Genomic DNA, 18,623 nt, shown 5'->3' on the forward strand with positions numbered 1-18,623 from the left:
ATTCATTTGGCCTCGTTGTTGATAAGTTTTCAGTGCATGGTCCATTGCCCCAGTCACTTTTATACCTGTGGTAAGACAGTTTGTTACTGTACATAGCAGAAAGGTGCTCATCTTCTGGAAGCCAGAAAGCCAAGAGGGGAAGCTCACTCTCATTAAAAAAAAATCCCTTCATGAACCAAGCAGTTAATCCATAAATGAACAAAGTCATTGATGAGGTCAGAACCCCGAGGTCCACTGATCTCCCAAAGACCCAGGAACACTACTGCATGGGGGAGCAGGCCTTCAACTCATTGATTTGGGGGACATCTGGTTTACAACTCAGAGAGTTTAAATATTGATGAATGAACTGGAAAAACAGCTAGGCGTTTCACATGTGGGCCTTGCTCGAGAACTGCATTGACAAATCCACCATACATGTCAGATCTTTTCGTGGAAAAAACTGTCAATCATACCTGCCTCCTTGGCTTACAAAATTGTTCTTTGACAAGAGAGTTTTACCCCACATGCCTTCTGCTTTCATAGAAGAGCAGTACATAAAACGTTTTAGAACAGCGCCATATCGGGAAACACCGTGGGCTTTTCTCAAGAATGGATATACGTGAACAAGAAAGGGGAGACTCACAGAAAGTGATTGGTTCCTGTGCGGTCCCTCATCCTGTCACTCAGCTTAAAAGTCTTCTGTGTTCACTCTGATCTTCTCTTGCCTGCCAATGCTAAACAAGGTCTTCCAAGTTCCCACTATTAACCCCTGTGTCTGAGTCATCTACAGTTCTGATCTGGTTTCTGACCTGCAATTTGCAGAGGGCTGTTAATTTGAAAGTTTCTTGCTTTGTTTCCAGGTTTTGTAGAAGATGCTTTTCTCTCTCCGTTTACTCCTTCCTGTTCAAGGCCTGGGCAATGTGTTTCTCATATTGTGAGAAAAGCTGATTGGAGAGTTGTGAAGGACAGGAGTGGTTTACCATATATGTATATGCCTGGGGCTTTCATATAAAAGTGAGAAATATATAATGCTTTTCGTTTTGTGTGTGTGTGTGTGTGTGTGTGTGTGTGTGTGTGTGTGTGTGTATGAAACATTGAATAATTTCACCGTCCTTGAGAAATACAAAATTTTACAATAAGTACAAAATACCTGGTCCTTAATCTGTTGTTTCAAGATTCCAGTGATGAAAATAATTTTGATAATATCCAATTATTGGTTGATAATTCTCTCATCTTGATCCTTAAAAACATACTGCACATGAAATTCCATGTCCACCGTTTGAATGTCCTGTGAGAGGTCTTGTGACTTGGAGACCCATTTATCTTGCTGCTTCCCTCATTCATTGCCACAGTAAAGTCATGGGTCTGGCTTGAGGTCTCCAGCTTTTGTGACATCATCAATACTGAATCCTCATTGAGACTTCTTCCACTTATCCTTTTGTTGCCCTGTGTCATGGAGATCCTGCAGCTTTGGATCAGTATGACTGGCCCTTTCAAACATCCCAATCATTCATAGATGATATAGATTTGTGGGTGGGCCAGTTCACAACCCTGGATCTGGGTCTGGGTGGTTGCTGAGCTAGTCAGCATGTCCTCTCTCCCTTATCCTCACAGCCAGGGTAAGCTCTCCAGCACTGCTTTGGCTAGGCCACCCAATGCCACCATCTGGCTCACCCACACCTGTGCCTCCAGAGCCAGTACCGTTGTATCATCCCATCAAAGTGTGGAGTCCACTCTCCAATTGCTGCACCTATGAGGGGCTGGGACAGCTCTCCCCCTCTCACACCCTGGGGGCTGGTTCACAGGTGCCTTCCCTATCAGGGCCAACTCCACTCTGTTGCCCAGGCAAGGTGAAGGGGCCACTGCCCAGACTGCTACAGCCAGTAAGGGGACAGGGCTAACTGTCCTGCTCTCGTGACGCCAGGACCAGTCAGCTTTCCTGACTATAGCAGATGAGTGGGTGCGGAAAGGGGAGGGAATCACGCTCTGTACCCAGCCCTACTGTGCTGTCCAGGCTTGGTACAGGGCTACTGTCCCAGGTGCTGCAGAAGACAAGGAACAGAACCATCTCATGTGTTCTCATGACCCTGTGGTCAACTTCCCCAACTGCCTCAGGTGGCTAGAGGTGGGGGACAGAAGCCATACCCTTCCCACCCCAACAGGCCACCCCAATACAGAGGAGTGGCAGGCTCAACTCTCCCACGTTCTCAACCCCTAGGCCTGCTCAACTGCACCCCCTCTACCAGGGCCAGCTCTAGTGTGCTGTCCAGAGGAGGTGAAGGATGCACTCTCCTCAGTGCTGTAGACAATGAGGGGCTGTGCTAGCTGTCTTGACCCCGTGGGCAGCTTTTCCAACTACCAGACTTGGTGAGAGGTTGGGGGAGAGGGCATCATCTCTGTGCCCAGCCGACAAGTGATGGGGTCAGCTCTCTGATAGATATTTATGCCCTCAGAGATGGCTCACCAGCATCCTTGCCTCTAGGGCCAGCTACACTATGCTGCCTGGACAAGGCTTAGGTCAGCATCGAGAGATGGGGCCAGCTCTCAGAGTGCTACACCCAGTGAGGGGTGGAACCAGAGGCATATCCCCTGGACATTTGCATGGTCCCTGGAAGCTACCCAGGGGACATCCCATGCTCTCTAGGGGAATATGAACCACAGAGATCAACACCGACCCCTTTCCCCTGCTGCTGCAAACCCACAGACTCAGACACGGCCTTCAGCAGCAGCTTGGGCTGGGATCCCACCGTGGCAGGGATGAGTACTCATAATGGGCTACTCGTCTCTACCCCTAAGACTCCAGCGCTCGCTCTCTCGCTCTGAGATTTATTTTATGTGTGAGTGTTTTATCTGCATTTCTACCTGAATACCAGAAGAAGGCATCGGATGCCCATTACAGATGGTCGTGAGCCACCATGTGGTTGCTGGGATTTGAACTCAGGACACCTCTGGAAGAGCAGCCAGTGCTCTAACCGCTGAGCCACCTCTCCAGCTTCCTTCTCTCTTCTCGATGCTCAAGCTGCTCCTCTTCCACAGGTCTCTGTCTTCCTCCTCCGGTGCCGCACTGCCAGATTTGATTTGATTTGATTTGATTTTTATGAGTTCTAAGCATAAGATGGAGTTGGCCACCAAGCCAGGCATCAAGCCATGAACAAAGGACTGTCATCTGCGCCGCCCCTGACTGATAGAAGAACGCCACCACCACCAAGGTGTCTCTTTGCTTATAGCCAGGGGGGATGAACAAGTTGTTAAATTAGAGACTTAGCTTTATCATCTAGCTGGTTCTTCCACTGATGAGTTACGGGAATCTGGGACAGATGCTTATTTCATGTTTGTGTGACAGACAGGGCTTTTATTTAGCTGTGGGGAAACTATGACACCTTCGGAGGCTCTGCTGGGGTTTCTAGATGGCCCGCCTTCCACAGCCAATTGCTCTCCTGGGGTCTGTAGGTCATGCTCCTTCCCACAGCACTGAGTGAATTCTCAAAGGCAAACATCCTGCTTCTGTTGGCCCCTTCCCTGCCCCAGTTCCTCTTTTACCGACTACCCCCTATTTAACCTTTGTTTCTACTTCTGAGCGAAGTCTCTAGAACATGTCTCTCTGATATGACTACTATCGCCTATGGTGGCAGTAGCCCCTGGAGAGCCTGTGAAAGTTGGAGATTTCTGTACCCCAAGACAGTATGAAACCATGTCCTTAGGAGAAAGAAGAGAACTGTCTGCTGTGAGAATTTTTTTTTCCTGTTTGTTTTGTGGGTTTCTCCTTCAAGGTAGTAATGGGTTCCTTCCTGTTTTCTGTATCATTCTGCCCTGAAGTGGACATCGTGAAGGCTCAGGTGAAAGTTCTTTGTGCTTCTGATTAAGAGAAGACCAGGCTTCTGGCTTCTGCTAAATAGGTAGAGGTATCGATATATATCCATATGTCATTCTAATCTGTAGCATGTGCTGATACGTTGTATAGTCTGCCCAAGCAACTACGCTTTGTTCTGATTGGTTTATGGGCATCCGTGAGAATGCATTTAAGACTAATAATTTCACAACTTCCTTACAAGAAGAACCCAACTTGCCGATACTTATGTATGCTGGCCTTCAAACCATCAGTGGCAACAACAGAGATGTCTTGAAGCGGCCCCTTCAGGAGTTACATTGAAGATATGAAAGGCAAATTCTAATGGACAGGCTGTCAATACATTTGCCTTTTGAGGCAGAGTGTAGTAGAGTGTGTTACACTTTACTTTTTAAAGGGAAATAAAGGCCTGGGCTTCAGTTTTTTGAATGGAGAGGTCACTGGTCCAACCTTTCAAAAAATTGTTGCTTGTTTGTTTGTTTGTTTGTTTGTTTTTTTGGTTGGTTGGTTGGTTGGTTTGGGGATTTGTTGTTTGGTTTTTGTGGTATTTTTTTTTTTTTGGTTACTTACTTATGTCACTCACAGATGTTTTAGATTGTGAAAAATAGAACGCTGGGAAAATGAGTTATACCAATGGTAATTGTGTTCTGAGGTGTGCCAGTTTAAGCATAATCAACAAATCAGTTAGTTAATTTTAAGTTCTTAATACATTAATTGACTTGCTTAATATGTAATGCCTGACTACCTGAACACTTGCTAATTTCTTGGTATGACAGATTGCCACCAAGTAAAGCATGTGTGTGCATTCTGAGCTTCTTATTTTTCTATGTGGCTATACTTCTCAATGTTAACAAGGGTCCATTTTGCCACTCTTAGAAGGCAGAAGGTATATAAATAAAATTGACCTTCGATGTCCAACCTACAAATGCAAAGAAGTCCTTCAAGTCCATTAACAAGCTAACCGTAGTTACTTATCTCCCAGTCAGCGGTTCTCAACCTTCCTGAGGCTGCAATCCTTTACTACAGTTCCTTAAGGTGTGATGACCGCAACCATAAAATCATCTTTGTTGCTACTTCATAGCTGTAATTCTGCTACTGCCATGAATCATCATGTAAATATCTGATATGCAGAATGAATTTATTTTTATTGCTACAAGGAGATTGTAACACACAGGTTGAGAACCACCATCCTAGGCCTTTCTGTGACGTCCTCCATGCTTGGGTGAAAGCGTGAGTCAACAGGAGAGCCTACCCAGAACAGTGTCAAGATGCCATTTAGCATGAAAGTTAATGAGGTACTTTGGTTGGGCAAAGGAACGATTTTGTTTAAAAATTAAACAAGTAATTTCATTGTTCTTATTATTGTAAAATGTAAAGGTGTACGCTTAGATTTTTCAAAACCTACTTAAATAAGGGTTCTTAAACACTTCAACTTCCCTTCTAGCACACTCAGCAAAGGTGGAGGATAAAGATGGTTAGCAGGACAAACGGGATGTAGACCTGTGTAGTAGTAGTTAATTGGGTGATTCCAATCTTCATTGTCAGGATATCAGCAGTCAATTGACAAACACCAAATACAAACCAGGAGCAGTGGCTCGATCCAGGAGAAATAATGAAGGTCTGCTGGATTTGACAGGCGTCTGAAGAAGTGACAAGAAGCAGCCAGAATACCACAAGAAGTTCTTTGATTTTTCTCTATGACGGCATGACAAGAGAAGATCGGTGATGACCAGTGAAGTGTTGCAAGGTGAACCAGTGCCAGAGCATTGTTCACTGTCTGCTGGGTTCTACTTACACTCTTTCTAAGCATCACATGTCTTCTCAAGTATCTACCTCAGCAAAACTTCCTCTCACATGTCTGCTTCAGCAAAACAGCTCCTCAACAGGGAGCTTCCAGAAAAGCATCACATGACACAATTGAGTCTCCAAAGAAGCCAGAAATGTTTATCTCATAAATGTAATTAACAAAGAACAAAGTACATATTCCTTCAGGAGGGAACTCTGTCTCCATTCCAGTATTGTAGCGACCGAGTCTACAATAAAATGTGAGGGTTCTCCTAAAGAGGACACTACTTTGATGGCTTTATTCAAGAATGATACATTTAGTATCAAATAGCACTTCGCTGGATAGTTTTATGTCAACTTGACATAAGCTAAAGTCATTTGAAAGGAGGAAGCCTGAACTGAGAAAATTCCTCCATCAGTTCAGGTCCTAGGCGAGACTGTAGGGTATTTTGATTAATGGAGGAGGGTACAGTCTATGGTGAGTGGTGCCATCCCTGACCTGGTGGTCCTGGGTTCTATAAGAAAGCAGGCTGAGTAAGTCTTGAGGAGCAAGCCAGTAAGCAGCACCCCTCCATGGGCTCTGCATCAACTCCTGCCTCCAGGTTCTTGCCCTGCTTGAGTTCCTGCCCTGATTGTTCAAAGATGAACAGAGATATGGAAGTGTAAGTCAAATAAACCCTCTCCCCTCCCAAGTTGCTTTTGATCATGGTGTTTCATCACAGTAATAGAAACCCTGACTAAGACAATTATATTGATCTAAAAACAGAACTCAGTATCCCTTGGCTAAAAGTGATAACTTTGTCTTGGAATATTGATCTGTTTCTATTTTTCTTCTTCTAGGATATCTGATGAAAAGAAGTTGGAGTTCATCCCAAGACTTAAAATATATTTCTGTAAATGACATGCGACTATTTGCGTAAATATGGCTTCATTAGAAGACAGGCATACGTATCACTTTATGTGCATGCTGTCTGTGGAGTTGCCACAAAAGACTCATGATCCTCTGATTTAAAAATGCTTTCTACGTAGCCCTCGACACAGGGTTTCCTGTCCCTTCCTGTAGGGGATGAGAGAAATCTGTTGTAAAATGATAAAAAAAATGGCTTTCTTTTACCCCCACTAGGTCCTGCAGCACAGCGCCCCAAGATATCTGATAGATACCTTGCCAGAAGCACACATCCCAACTCTGTGGTGGCCCAGTGTCTCTGCCGCCACACACTCCCCCAAAGTCAAATCGCCATAAGAAAGAACACACAACCCCAATAACCTCTGATCCAATTGATAAGATATAATTGCCCACCTAAACATACAAGCCCTGCACACATCCATCCCTTAAGAACATTCATAACAACCTGTAAATACACAGAGTGGAATCTTAACGTCAACCTCCATGTTCTCTCCGAGGCTATTCCAGTCTCCGGTCCTTTCCGTTCGTTCTAGTCTCCTCCTCTTCCCTCAAACTTTTTCCCGCCCATCCTTCCTTCTTGTCCAATGACAGGCCTCGTTCTATCCTGTACCCGCCCTCACCTGTATGACATCCTACAGAAGTCCTGAGTGAATGTGTCTTGTTTGACCTGGGCATGGCATAATAACTTTAAAGCCTTAGATCCATGGGAAATGGCCAGGCTTTTCCTGATTTGGGGCATCTGTTTAGAGCATATGCAGAACATGTCCACCATAGCTTTCTCCCCTGGGTGAAACAGAGACTTAACGGAGACTGCTCCCACCCACATTACATACGTCTGCCTCCCTTTTCAGCTACATTCAATAACCCTGCCTCTTTTTCGTCTGTATGTAACAACACTACTTCCCGTTCAACTGTCTATAATAGACACACTAAGCATCCAGCATGTTGACTGTTCTCCATTAGAGAGCCCAGTCACCTAATCCCAGCTTTTCTATGTGTGGTTTCCTCATTCACTCGCTACCCAGTTAGACCAGTCTACGAAGCTATGGAGAGTGTGGCCAAGTGACACCTAAACAGGGACGGGAACCATGGGATTCAAATGGGACCGTGAGAAACTCTCGCTGGTCAAAAGAGGGAACCCTCCCGAGGGAAACATGAAAATAAAGGAAAAAGCGAACGATAAAAACGAACACAAATGAGAGGTCTGGAATCCTAAGCGTGAGTTCCAATACACGGGACAAGTGGAGACAGGGAAAATTTAGATAGACCATGGAAGTGGCCTGGAGACATAACAGCATTACCCGTTCTTGGGCTACGTCTGGGATGCGTGCCTGTGGTTTCTGAGGAAGGGACGGATGATTTTGGCTCCTCGGAGAATGGGTGAATAAATAAATAAGTGGAGAAAAATCCAGGGCTAGACAGGCAGCCAAGGGACAGGAGCTTGTTCCCACGCTTGCTTTAACTGTGTTTATGTTACATCTGGCAAAGCCAAGCATCTGGCAGGTGATAGATGCACGGGCATGGAGCTCTGGGTAGGCAGTGGGCCTGCCTGATTGGTCACTTGCCTGGGCCACACTGGGCCACATTGAAGCTTGGTGAGTTGGCTCTTTTCTCTTACATTGGGGCTGGTCTGGTGCTGCTGTGTATTTAATTGCTAAGTACCGCATCCCAAGATCTGGTTGCCCCAAGATAAGTGAATTCTTACGTATACCAGCGTTTATTGTACAAAACCTTGCTCCCTAGTTATCCCCGATTGGCTAATAAAGATGCCTGCATCCTGGGCTGGGCAGAAGAAAAGTAGGCAGAGCTCAGTTCCTAGTCTTAGAGTCTGAGATAGGGACCACCATGAGGGGAGAGAAGGGAGGAGGGAGGAGGAGGATGACTCCATAGGGTAGTATGGACCATGATCATACAGCCACAGGGGCTGGTCTGATGAAGCAGGAGCAGCTGAAATGGAACACATGCAAATATTTATGAGGGGTTTGGCAGGGGAAGCAGACGAGATAGCTTAGAGGGTGGGTATCTGCGCAGCTGTAGTGCTATAAGGCTTGTTACAAACATAAAAATGTCTCTGTATCTTTTATTCGTGAACTAAATGGTCTGAAGTAGGGGGGAGACCCCTAGTTGATATTTAAAGGCAATAAGGGGGAATAGAAAATCCTCATAATTATAAAATAATAATAATAATAATAATAATAATAATAATAATATAGTCATCATCATCACTACCCTAATGGCTACACCGGTCGTCCGTGTCAAACAATATACACTCAGAACTTCATCTGCTCCCTGTATCTCCCTTTCTTATTTCTTACATGTTCAAGATGAACCCCTACATTTATTTCAGGGTCAGTGCTCAATGCCATACTTAAGGTTGATAGGTAGATCATTATAGCTGTTACAAGGAAGAGAAGCAAAAGCAATGTTTTAGCAAGGCGAGGGATTGAAGCTCACCAAGGATCATTTTTTTTTTTTTTTGCAGTATTAGCCAGAGGAATCGATGTGTTCTGAAGCCTTTTGCATTTCTAGGTTGTGCTGACTTAACTGGGCCACATCTGTGCTGTCATTATCGTGGGGCCAAGCACCCAGGAGGCGGGCCCCAGTTAATTCCCAATTATATCTGCTCTCCTTTTAAGGGTCTGCTGTCATGTACATGTTTGGCTAATCCATGCGACATATTAAATCTTGTCTATATGGAAGGGCTGAAACCCACCCCAAATATTTGAACAGAGACCACTGGGACTCCACGTAGTTAGAGAAATATTCTTCCCCCAGGATAGAGGAAGCCATTGGTATAAACAGGTATATATGGCAGTGGTTTGCAATCTGTGGGCTGTTACCCCTTTGAGGCTCAAACGATTCTTTCATGGGATCTCCTAAGACTGTCAGAAAATACAGATATTTAGACTTTTACTCATAATAGCAAAATACAGTTATGCAGTAACAATGAAGATAACTGTGTGGTTGGGGGTCACCACAGCACAAGGAACTGTATTAAACAGTTGAAGCATTAAGAAGGGTGAGAACCACTGAGGTGTGATGAGATGTGACCAAACCACTGGATAAAAGCACACCGGTGTCTCCCTTGACCAGGCTTACCTGCTTATAGACAATTATTAAACATCAGAAAAATAACTGGTTGTTTTTTTTTTCCTGAGGGTTGCGTTGTTCAAAAATAGAGTAACATTCAAAGCTGCCAAGATTTGTGGCTTGGGCTGTGTGCCTCCTGAGGCATGCCACAGTGGCCACAGCCACACCTGATCTTAGTTTTCCCAGGCTTCTGTATCTGTCCAGTCGTCAGTCCCTTGCTAACCCTTGTCATGGTTCTTGGCCCAGAGCCATTGCAGGGCATGGCGCCTTGCCTTAAAGCTGCTGGCCCTTACAGACAGGGAGGAAGGCCACCTGTAGGTTCCAGGAATCTTGGCAAAGAAGACAGGACTTCACCTGCACATACAGACCTGTGGCACAACTCGGGAGCATAAGTATCTTGGGTTCTCTTTCCAAGCCGTAGCTCAGAAGAGAGAATAAAACAAAATAAAACAAAATGAAGCCCATTTCTGAAACAGTGGAAAGCATTTAGTGTTTCTAAAGAGAAGTGAATTTTCTGAATCTGGGAGATGGCTAAGGCAGTAGGTAATATTCTTACCCTGAAAGCATAAAGACCTATGTTTGATATTCAGAACCCACACAAAAAAAGCTGGGTGTAGTGGTGCCTACATGTAATCCCAGAGACAGTTGGATCTCTGAGGCTTTTAAGTCTGCCTAGCCCACTTGGGAAGATCCAAGGAACACATAAGAACACATATGTACATGCGTATAAACACCCTCATGTGCGCGCGCGCACACACACACACACACACACACACAGACACACACACACACACACACACACGTTGTTAACTTTCTGCTCTTAAAATTTGCTTAGAGCCACGGAGCTCTTACTCTGCTAACGCCATCAGCTGTGGCCTTTTCATATTAATAGTTTTGCTGCAACTGTGTAAATGAGTCAAGCCCGTGCCCCCAGTGAAACCAGCTTTTCATGATCAAGACTAATTTCTGGAGCTTTTTACAATCCAAGAAGAGACTCTTTAAGATTTCGTTTAGGTCGGTGGAGATTTTTTCTTTTTTTCAGAACACAGTGAACGACTTCTAGGGCCAGGGACCTCCCTTCATCAGGTCTGGTACCTACCAGCAGCTGCTGGCTTTCATTAAGGTCTCTGCTGGCTGTTGCGAAGGCAAACGTGACTTGCTTCTGTACAGACCAAACCTAAAATGGTTACAATGTGATCCTCTGGAAAAAGAAATCTTCCTACCCATTGCTCGTTAAGATGTTTTTGACTCCGCAGTGGTCTGGGTAGTTCTCTGCTCTGTGTGGGCAGATGACAGGTGGAAAAGGAAGAAGGGTGCGAAACTGTTGTTGTTATTGTTATTGTTGTTGTTGTTGTTGTTGCTGCTGCTGTTGCCATTACAGACTTCTGTAGGATAGAGGAGAAACTCTCAAGCCTTGGGCCTACCATTCTGTGGGATGTCTGCCAAGTTTCCCAGGGAAATTAACCTTCTCAGTTAAGCATTTTTTCTCCCTTTGCTCACTACAGACATTGCTTTATACAGTTCCATTGCCGATTTCTCATTGATTAATTACTTCAATAAATCTGCTGTGTATTCCCTTAAAAATTAAAACATGATTAAGTTTACCTTCAATTTTACTTTCAGAGGTAACATCGATCAAATTCTTGTGATACAGATAGAGTTGTGATTTTTGACATCACAAACCAGGAAAATGTAAGCTGAACTTGCTCGAGGAGAATAGATAAATGCATAGCCGCCCTTACTGATGAGCAGTAAAGGCTGGTGATATCTAGTTTCAAAGAAGCTATGGGGAAAATACACTCCATTTACAGGAATGCGTATCATAGGGGCCAGTCTAGAAGGCAGCTTTTCCCTCATTCAGTAAATTAGAAATTACTGGTAAGTTAGGGCAGACAGGCTCTTCTCCCTACATAAATGTGTGTGTGTGCGTGGGATGAATATACCCGTCTCAGAATGTTCATAGCAGAAATGTTTGTAGCATCAAGCAAACAATCCTGGAGATAAACAATACTGCCCAAATCAGACATGCAAAGCAGATGTGTGCAGCTGCACAGACCCAAATAGAAGAATCCAAAGATGGACAGTCAGCTTTAAAATAGACGTCGGGAAAGAATACGAACACACTGTGACTTCATACAAAGTTAAAACCAAGCAGGCTACAGTACATTAGGTATTGGGTATATGATAATATTACATGTTAATACAGATAACTAAGACAAGGATCAACCTCATGGCTACCTCCAGGTATGGTACAAGGGAAACTTAGAATCTAGGAAAAGCCTAAAGAAAAACGGAAAAGGAACAGTTGGGCCTTTCACTTTTTCTTTTCTTCCCAAGTTGTGTTGGTAAATAACCACTCTGACTTAAAACTGTTGCTTAAATCTTATAAACATTGGTTTAAAAATACTCAACATTTAGTAAAAACAAGTCTTGGGAAACAGTCTGGCACTGACAAACTAAAAGACGGACTACAAAAGTATGAATTATATGTGAAATGGACGTGGTATTAAAAAAAAAAAAAAGAGTCGATGTTACAGTCCCTGCCTCAGCTCAGCAAAGAGGTGGGGGAAGCCTGGTCCCATTATCCAGAATTCTCCGCCTACTTCCGCTTGTTACAGGCTAACTGCCGGAGTATGGTTAAGAGCAACACCACAGTTCGATTACTGCATTGTCTAGGTTTAGGGCATTGGTGCACTAGAGAAGAAAACATGCTGTTCACCAGGAGGTCCTGGTTTGGGTTTTTATTGTTCCCCAAATGCCTTGCTTTGAAACTTGTGAATGCTCTTGGCCAGTCATTGCACGTGAGTACATGGTGTTCTGATTGGCTGAAACAAATCACATGTTCCCTCTTGGCTCTACTGGGAACTGGGTCTCTTTAACCCACATAACTGAGGGTGAAAGGAGAAACTGATACCAGAATGTTCATTTCCAAAAGATTCAAATATATTCCTAGTGGCAAAATAAAAAACAAACAAACAAACAAAAAAACACCAGAGTCTGAGTTAGTGTTAGTGAGCCTGACGGGATCGCCTAATCCAACTTAAACCAAAGCAAAACCAGTGGTCCAGCAACTGAGTATTTGTGTTTATTGGGTCCCTGGGAGTCTGCGATAGAATTATAGGCTTTTAAGTCATTAGTGGAACCCTAAAGAACAAGGGTGAAGGAAAGGGGTGGGTAGAGGGTCCAAAGTACACGGATGAGACAGTTGTTATTAAATGTGGCACGTTTTCAAGGTCTATAAACTACCTGTCCGTCTCCTGAGCAAGGTGGGTTGCACCTGTCAAACAGACGAACTAAATAAAAACGTCAGGAAATGGGATACTGTACAGGCCATTCTGCAGCCGGGCGAGCTGCCGCTTGGTGTCTACACGCCAGGCAGCGTTACTGCTTCTTTATTGGTACCAGAAGTGCTTGGTGGAGCTCCGTGGCTGTACTATCTGAAAGAAGGCCGCTTGGAGCAAGGCCCTCGGCCTAGTGGGGATTTCCTTCCCTTTGCCTCAGCGGCTTCAGGTGCAGTCTTTGCCCATAGCAAGTTGACTGGAGGCAGTAGCATCGAGTATCAGGTTAAGAGGAGCCTTCTTCAGGCCAGCTCTCTGGCATGTCATGTGACCGTCTGACAACTCCACTGCCTTATTCCTTGGGGCAGGTCTCAGGGTCAGTCAATATCAAATCAGAGGGTTTTCGTGACCCCTCCCACCTTGCATGACTCCTCCCACTTTGCATGACTCCTCCCACTGTGCATTCAGCCCAGCAACTGTACAAAAACAAAAATAGGGAACACTTCAGGCAACGTGGTAAAGGGATTTAGGGTTAAAGGCATGATTTGAGTGGAGGAAGGGAGGGTGTTGGTGGTTAGAATGGTGCCCCCCCCCCAGCCTAGGGACATCTCAATGGCTCCCCGAAGGTTAAGTTTTTTTGAGAGGTGTTCTGCACCTCTCTAATGTGGAATTGCTTTCTGGGAGGTCAGCAGTGCTGTGATAAAAGCCCATTTGGAAAAAAAAAATCAATCTGAAACATTAAAGTGGAAATAATTCCATGCTCAGCTATAGAAAATAGGAAACACATTTCACTGATGAAAAGCTTTTAAACATAATATAGACCTTCATTTCCTAATCCATAAAGTGAGAGGTTTGGATCAGGCGACCTTGAAGGTCATTTGTCCCCCTTTGTTTTGGTTTTAGGAGTCTTAAACTCCCTCTTGCATATTTTTAAGAGTCTCAGGGGTTGGGGTTTGTTTACATATCTCTGATTTTTTTTTCTCTGTTCACTCACCATTTCCATCTGCATTTCTAACTTGGATAAGTATGTCTCCGTGTGTGGGGTGAGTTGTGGTAAACCCCGCTGCTAAGCATATATAGCCAAGATCCCTTCCATTTTTAATACGCTATGATTTTCATAATGCCTGCGCTTGTTTTCCCCGTCTGAAAAATAGAAGCAGTAATTCCTGCATCTCTCCTTCTCCAGCTGCTGAGTCGTGGGTATTTGGAATATTGGATGTAAATAATGGTGTGGAAGCTCCCGGGTGCCCTGCGTTCTTGGAGCTCTGCTCTAGACTGTGACAACCCTGGAATACCTAAGCGTTCCAGCTTTTATCGCCACCCGACCTTCCTGTCTCCAAGCACGCACACGGCCCAGCCCTGCCACCCTTCCTCAAGGTAAATCACAGAATTAATTTTTCATGTGTCTGTCTTGTGCAGACTTCTGGGACACCCGAGGCTGCTGCTTTTCAACTTCCTTCAGCCCTAGCAAGAGGTCCGGAGGTATAGCGCCAGCCCTTTCACAGGTGGCCTGCTCCTTCCAAGGCAGGAACATCCTCCCATGTCCCATGATATGAGTGAGGGTATCAGCTGGCCTTCCCACACCTTGTCCTCTCCTCTGTCCCCAGTCCAAGGCACTCCTTCACCTGAGCACATTGTGTACTATGCCGCTAATGTAAAGTCCCCCGAGTTTCTTCTTTCTGATTCTCTTTCTTTTATCAAATACTTCTTCACTTTGAGAAAAGCTTGCCGGCTCCTCCATATTCTACAGTGCGGAACCCTCAGTTTTTAACAAAGAGAAAGGGCGTTCTCGTGCATTCTTTATTAAGCTCCTCGTGGTGATCAGGATGAAGTGAGGTAAATCTGTGGCTTAACCAGGTATAAATCATGGCTGTGCCTTCCAGGGATGGCCTTTGGCAAATGTGTATAGTTGGCACCTACACGTTAACACTCCTATTCTTGCCACAGCAGTCAGCCAATCCATTCCTGACTGCGAGTGTTCACCGGATGCATGAGGAGCCCACCAGGGTCCTGGTAGTCATGGAAACTCTGTGATGTCATCAAGCGAGCGCCTTCCAGTGAGAGGATGCAGCCCATGGAGGACAACGGACAGTGAGCGGGGTCTCTATGCCTGCCTCTTCTATGTTTGGTTTCCCCGTGTTTACGAATTGCCATCGAATGTGAAAAATGAGTGATCAGACAATACTTGTTAAGCCATTAAACAGATGAGCCAAACAAGGTCCTACTGGCTATCATTTGTGGTAGAGATAGGATCTCTACCAAGGTTACTCTGCTTGAAGATCCGGGTTCTTATCAGGTGCCGTGCCTAATGCCCTGTGAATTTTTCTCATCTACTTAAAATGGCAGCCCTCTAAGACAGTTATCTTTGACTTGCAGCTCTGCTCCAGGAAGTCCATCACCTTGTACAAGCTCTTGCTACACGTGCTGAGGGCACTGGGACCCGTCTTCCTTCACAGTTTGGCTTTCTCACCAAACAGCCAAGGTGTCCCCTTCGCAGCAAGGAAACATGCTGGCTCCTGCTCTAAGTAGGCTAGCTCTCTGGCGTTCTGTTTGGCTTTTGACTTCATGCACTTGAGCCCCGGGAACATCTCTACAGACCGGTGTGCTACTTTTCAAGACAGGCGCCATGTACTCAGCATCTCTCTGTCCTTCTGGCAGAGCCTGCTGCTCAGTTGGGGTGACGGCATCATCAGTCACCCGTATGGTGCGAGCTGCAGCTGGCACGGCCATATGGGTGCGCTGAAAGTTCTGAATAACGGCAGGGAGCTTTGTCGGATCGTTCGGAAAGCTGGAGTATGGGACCAGGAGTCCCTTGGCACAGGGGAACTTCTAGTCAGATCCTCTGCCATCTCCACTATCCTTCTGAACTTAGTAAGCTGTACCTCGCGGCAAAGTAGGAGAAATAAATGTATGCGTGGCAGAACTTATGAGCAAAACCACTGCAGCAAAACCCAGCTCAAACTTGTCTGTAACAAAGTGGTTTCCTTCCTTGGAGCCTAGACCATTGGCTTCCTGGCACAGGAGAATTTCAACTTAATGAATGAGCCCTTTCCTTTCCTCTTTTGCTTACCCCCTTAAACCCAGACTTGGAAAACTTGAACCTTCCACAGGGTTCGCTTAACTATTCTTCGCACAAGAAGAGGAGGAAACCTTAAGCGCATCGCTGGGGACAGGGGATGCTGGGAATGAGTGAAGCGGACTCATCCTGCCTTGACATGGCAGCCATTCTGGAGATCTAACACAGAGGCTGGGTGTCAAGCCTGGGGAGCCAAGGAACCACCCAGCAAAGGACTCAGATATCTCAGTGTAGTGCAGAACGAAGACAGCCTGGGGGATCTCTAGCAAACCCAAGCTTCCCAGGATGCTGGAAAGTCCAGCTGTAATCTGCCGTCCAGCCTCATGTAGCCTGAAAGGATGTACGTTCCTTGTCCAGATGGAAAACACCTCTGGGGTGCAAAAGCATTAAGTTCCAGCTCCTCAGACAGGAGCATGCAAAACTACCTGGGAACATGGATGGGAAGGCCAGTCCTGTGGGGGCAGGGAGGACTGGGGGACAGGGACAGCTCCCAAGCATTAGGGGACCTTTGCCACTAACAAGGAAAGGGATATATTCCAGGATATGGTGCACTCAGAATTTTGGATGACTCTTTCAATGTACAGAAAGTCTCTTGTGCCTCAGATAGTGGTAGCTATTTCTTGAACTCAAAGAAACTTGACTAGTAGTGAAAAGAGAGGGAGGGGGCGAGAACATTAAAGTCACTGCTGGGACACTGAGAGCTGATGCCTCAATAGTCTTTCCCACAGGGAACCCCTGAGACATGTCCAGAAGGTTATGTTTATTCCCAGGCAAACCATCTTAAAGGTTAATGAGGCCCCTGAACAGAAAATGCCTTGTGACCTTGGAACAGGAAAGCGTTCTTTTGCTGGTATAATTTAAATACCATCTCTCTCAGGAAGACAGGTCAATAAGAAAAAGGATAGTCTTTCCCTGTTGGGGAGCACCTGAAGAACACAGCAGAGGCTAGCACTGAGAGAGAGAGAGAGAGAGAGAGAGAGAGAGAGAGAGAGAGAGAGAGAGAGAGAGAGAGAGAGATTGAAGAATAGCCCCATGTGTGAGTTTGGGTCCTCTCCTTGATTCTGTATTTTAGGATCTCTGTGTTTTAGCTCTCAGATGATTACTTCAGCTTGTGGAGATTGCAGATGCAATTCCAGTGGTCTGTTTCCACCTCATAGTGCTAGGAGGCCCCAGAACTCTAGCATCTATGCCATGAACACCTACAGCCCATGGGAATACCGAGTGTAGATGTTTTGATCTGTAGTAGGCCCTAGTTCAGTGGGTTTCAACTTTCCTAATGCTGCGACCCTTTAATACAGTTCTTCATGTTGTGGTGACCCCCCACCCATAAAACTATTTGTATTGCTACTTCATAACTCTAAATTTCGCTACTGTTATAAATCATAATGTAATTATCTGATATGCAAATTGTCTTAGGTGACCCTACTGAAAGGGTCATTTGACCCCCAAAAGGGTTGTGACTCACAGATTGAGAACTGCTACCCTAGCTGGTTATAGCATCTAGCTACTAGTTCTACATCACCCCTGTTCAGGTGCCAGATATCACTTATTTGTAGCTCCACCCCCCCCAGAGTGGGCGAGCACAATAAAATCAATAAAATATCTGCTCGACATCATAAAATGTGTTACAGTCTATTGTGCACCACTGGGGTGTTTGGTATACTTCAGGTGGTGACGACATAGGTGTACAAGCTGTTAATGACATACTCAACTCACAAGCGTCTCATGGCTGAGATCATATGCTGCATATTCCAAGGGACTGAGGAAGATAACCATCAGAAAGTAGCTTGAAAATTGAGAAAGAAAATAATAATGCTTTCTAGGCACTCCCCAGGGTCTCATGAAATACCCAAAGTGCCCCTTTTTTAACTCAATGGTCATATTTTCATCCTCGAAGAAAGCATCAAGACAGGTACTGTACTAGTGTCAAATATGAAATTAAAAGAATTTGATCTCTACTGGTTAGCTGTTGCATGGTAAAGAGTACGGACATATAAACAATGAAATGCATTAAAGTCTGTGACAGAGGCAGAAGGGTTGCACGTCCATGGCTCTCGAGTACAGTAGGCAGTGACCACCTAGAGGGAGACATGGATGGTATTCTATGCAGGGGAAACTGCAGGCATGGAAGGATGAGAAGCATACAGTGTGTGCAGAGAACCAGGATGGGGAAGAGCTGCAGCTGAGGTGAGCATGGGGACACGCTTTGGAGCTTGTGTCTCCCAGGGATGCTCATTCCATGCAAGGGCCATCCTAAATTAGGAAGTGATGTATTAAATTGTGCTCCTGATAAATTACTCCAGTGGCTGAGTCATTGATGTGGCATAAGGTAGGGCTGAGGGCTGAGGTACTGGCTAGGTAGTTGTTTTAACAGCACTAGAAGGGGAGCCATCAAGGACTTAGGTTGGAATGTCACTGTAGGAACACCAGGCAATGGATGAACTCCAGAATATGTTGTAACGAAAACCTTGGGTTTTTACTAATATAAGCCTTCACACGCATGCTGGAGATTAAGCAGAAGTGAGTGTAAGTTTAGGGTAGCACTGAGAAACAGAATTAGACATGTCTACAGGAGGAACTGTACAGATCATGGAACTACTGAGAGAACTTGCTGTCCCCACAGAGGACCAGAGTTCCGTTCCCAGCACCTTAGCAACAGTT

At 45.2% G+C, this 18,623-nt stretch overlaps 1 protein-coding gene, 1 long non-coding RNA gene and 1 other non-coding gene across 2 annotated transcripts; 2 read left to right on the top strand and 1 right to left on the bottom strand.

Annotated features, from left to right (window-relative positions):
* Erich1 (glutamate-rich 1) overlaps positions 1–18,623 on the top strand; it is a gene marked incomplete at its 5' end in the record, with an annotated part of 52,793,804 nt that overhangs the window by 45,063,318 nt on the left and 7,711,863 nt on the right.
* On the bottom strand, positions 3,075–3,215 carry LOC148000615 (small nucleolar RNA SNORA48). The gene has a single exon (XR_015640556.1). It is a non-coding gene; the product is annotated as a small nucleolar RNA SNORA48 (small nucleolar RNA).
* Positions 14,195–15,847, top strand: LOC102553995 (uncharacterized). Its single transcript, XR_015640053.1, has 4 exons — positions 14,195–14,263; positions 14,637–14,722; positions 14,834–15,182; positions 15,263–15,847. It is a non-coding gene; the product is annotated as an uncharacterized LOC102553995 (long non-coding RNA).

This window comes from Rattus norvegicus, chromosome 16 (genome assembly GCF_021556685.1).
Source record: "Rattus norvegicus strain SHRSP/BbbUtx chromosome 16, alternate assembly SHRSP_T2T, whole genome shotgun sequence".
Taxonomy (NCBI): Eukaryota; Metazoa; Chordata; class Mammalia; order Rodentia; family Muridae; genus Rattus; species Rattus norvegicus.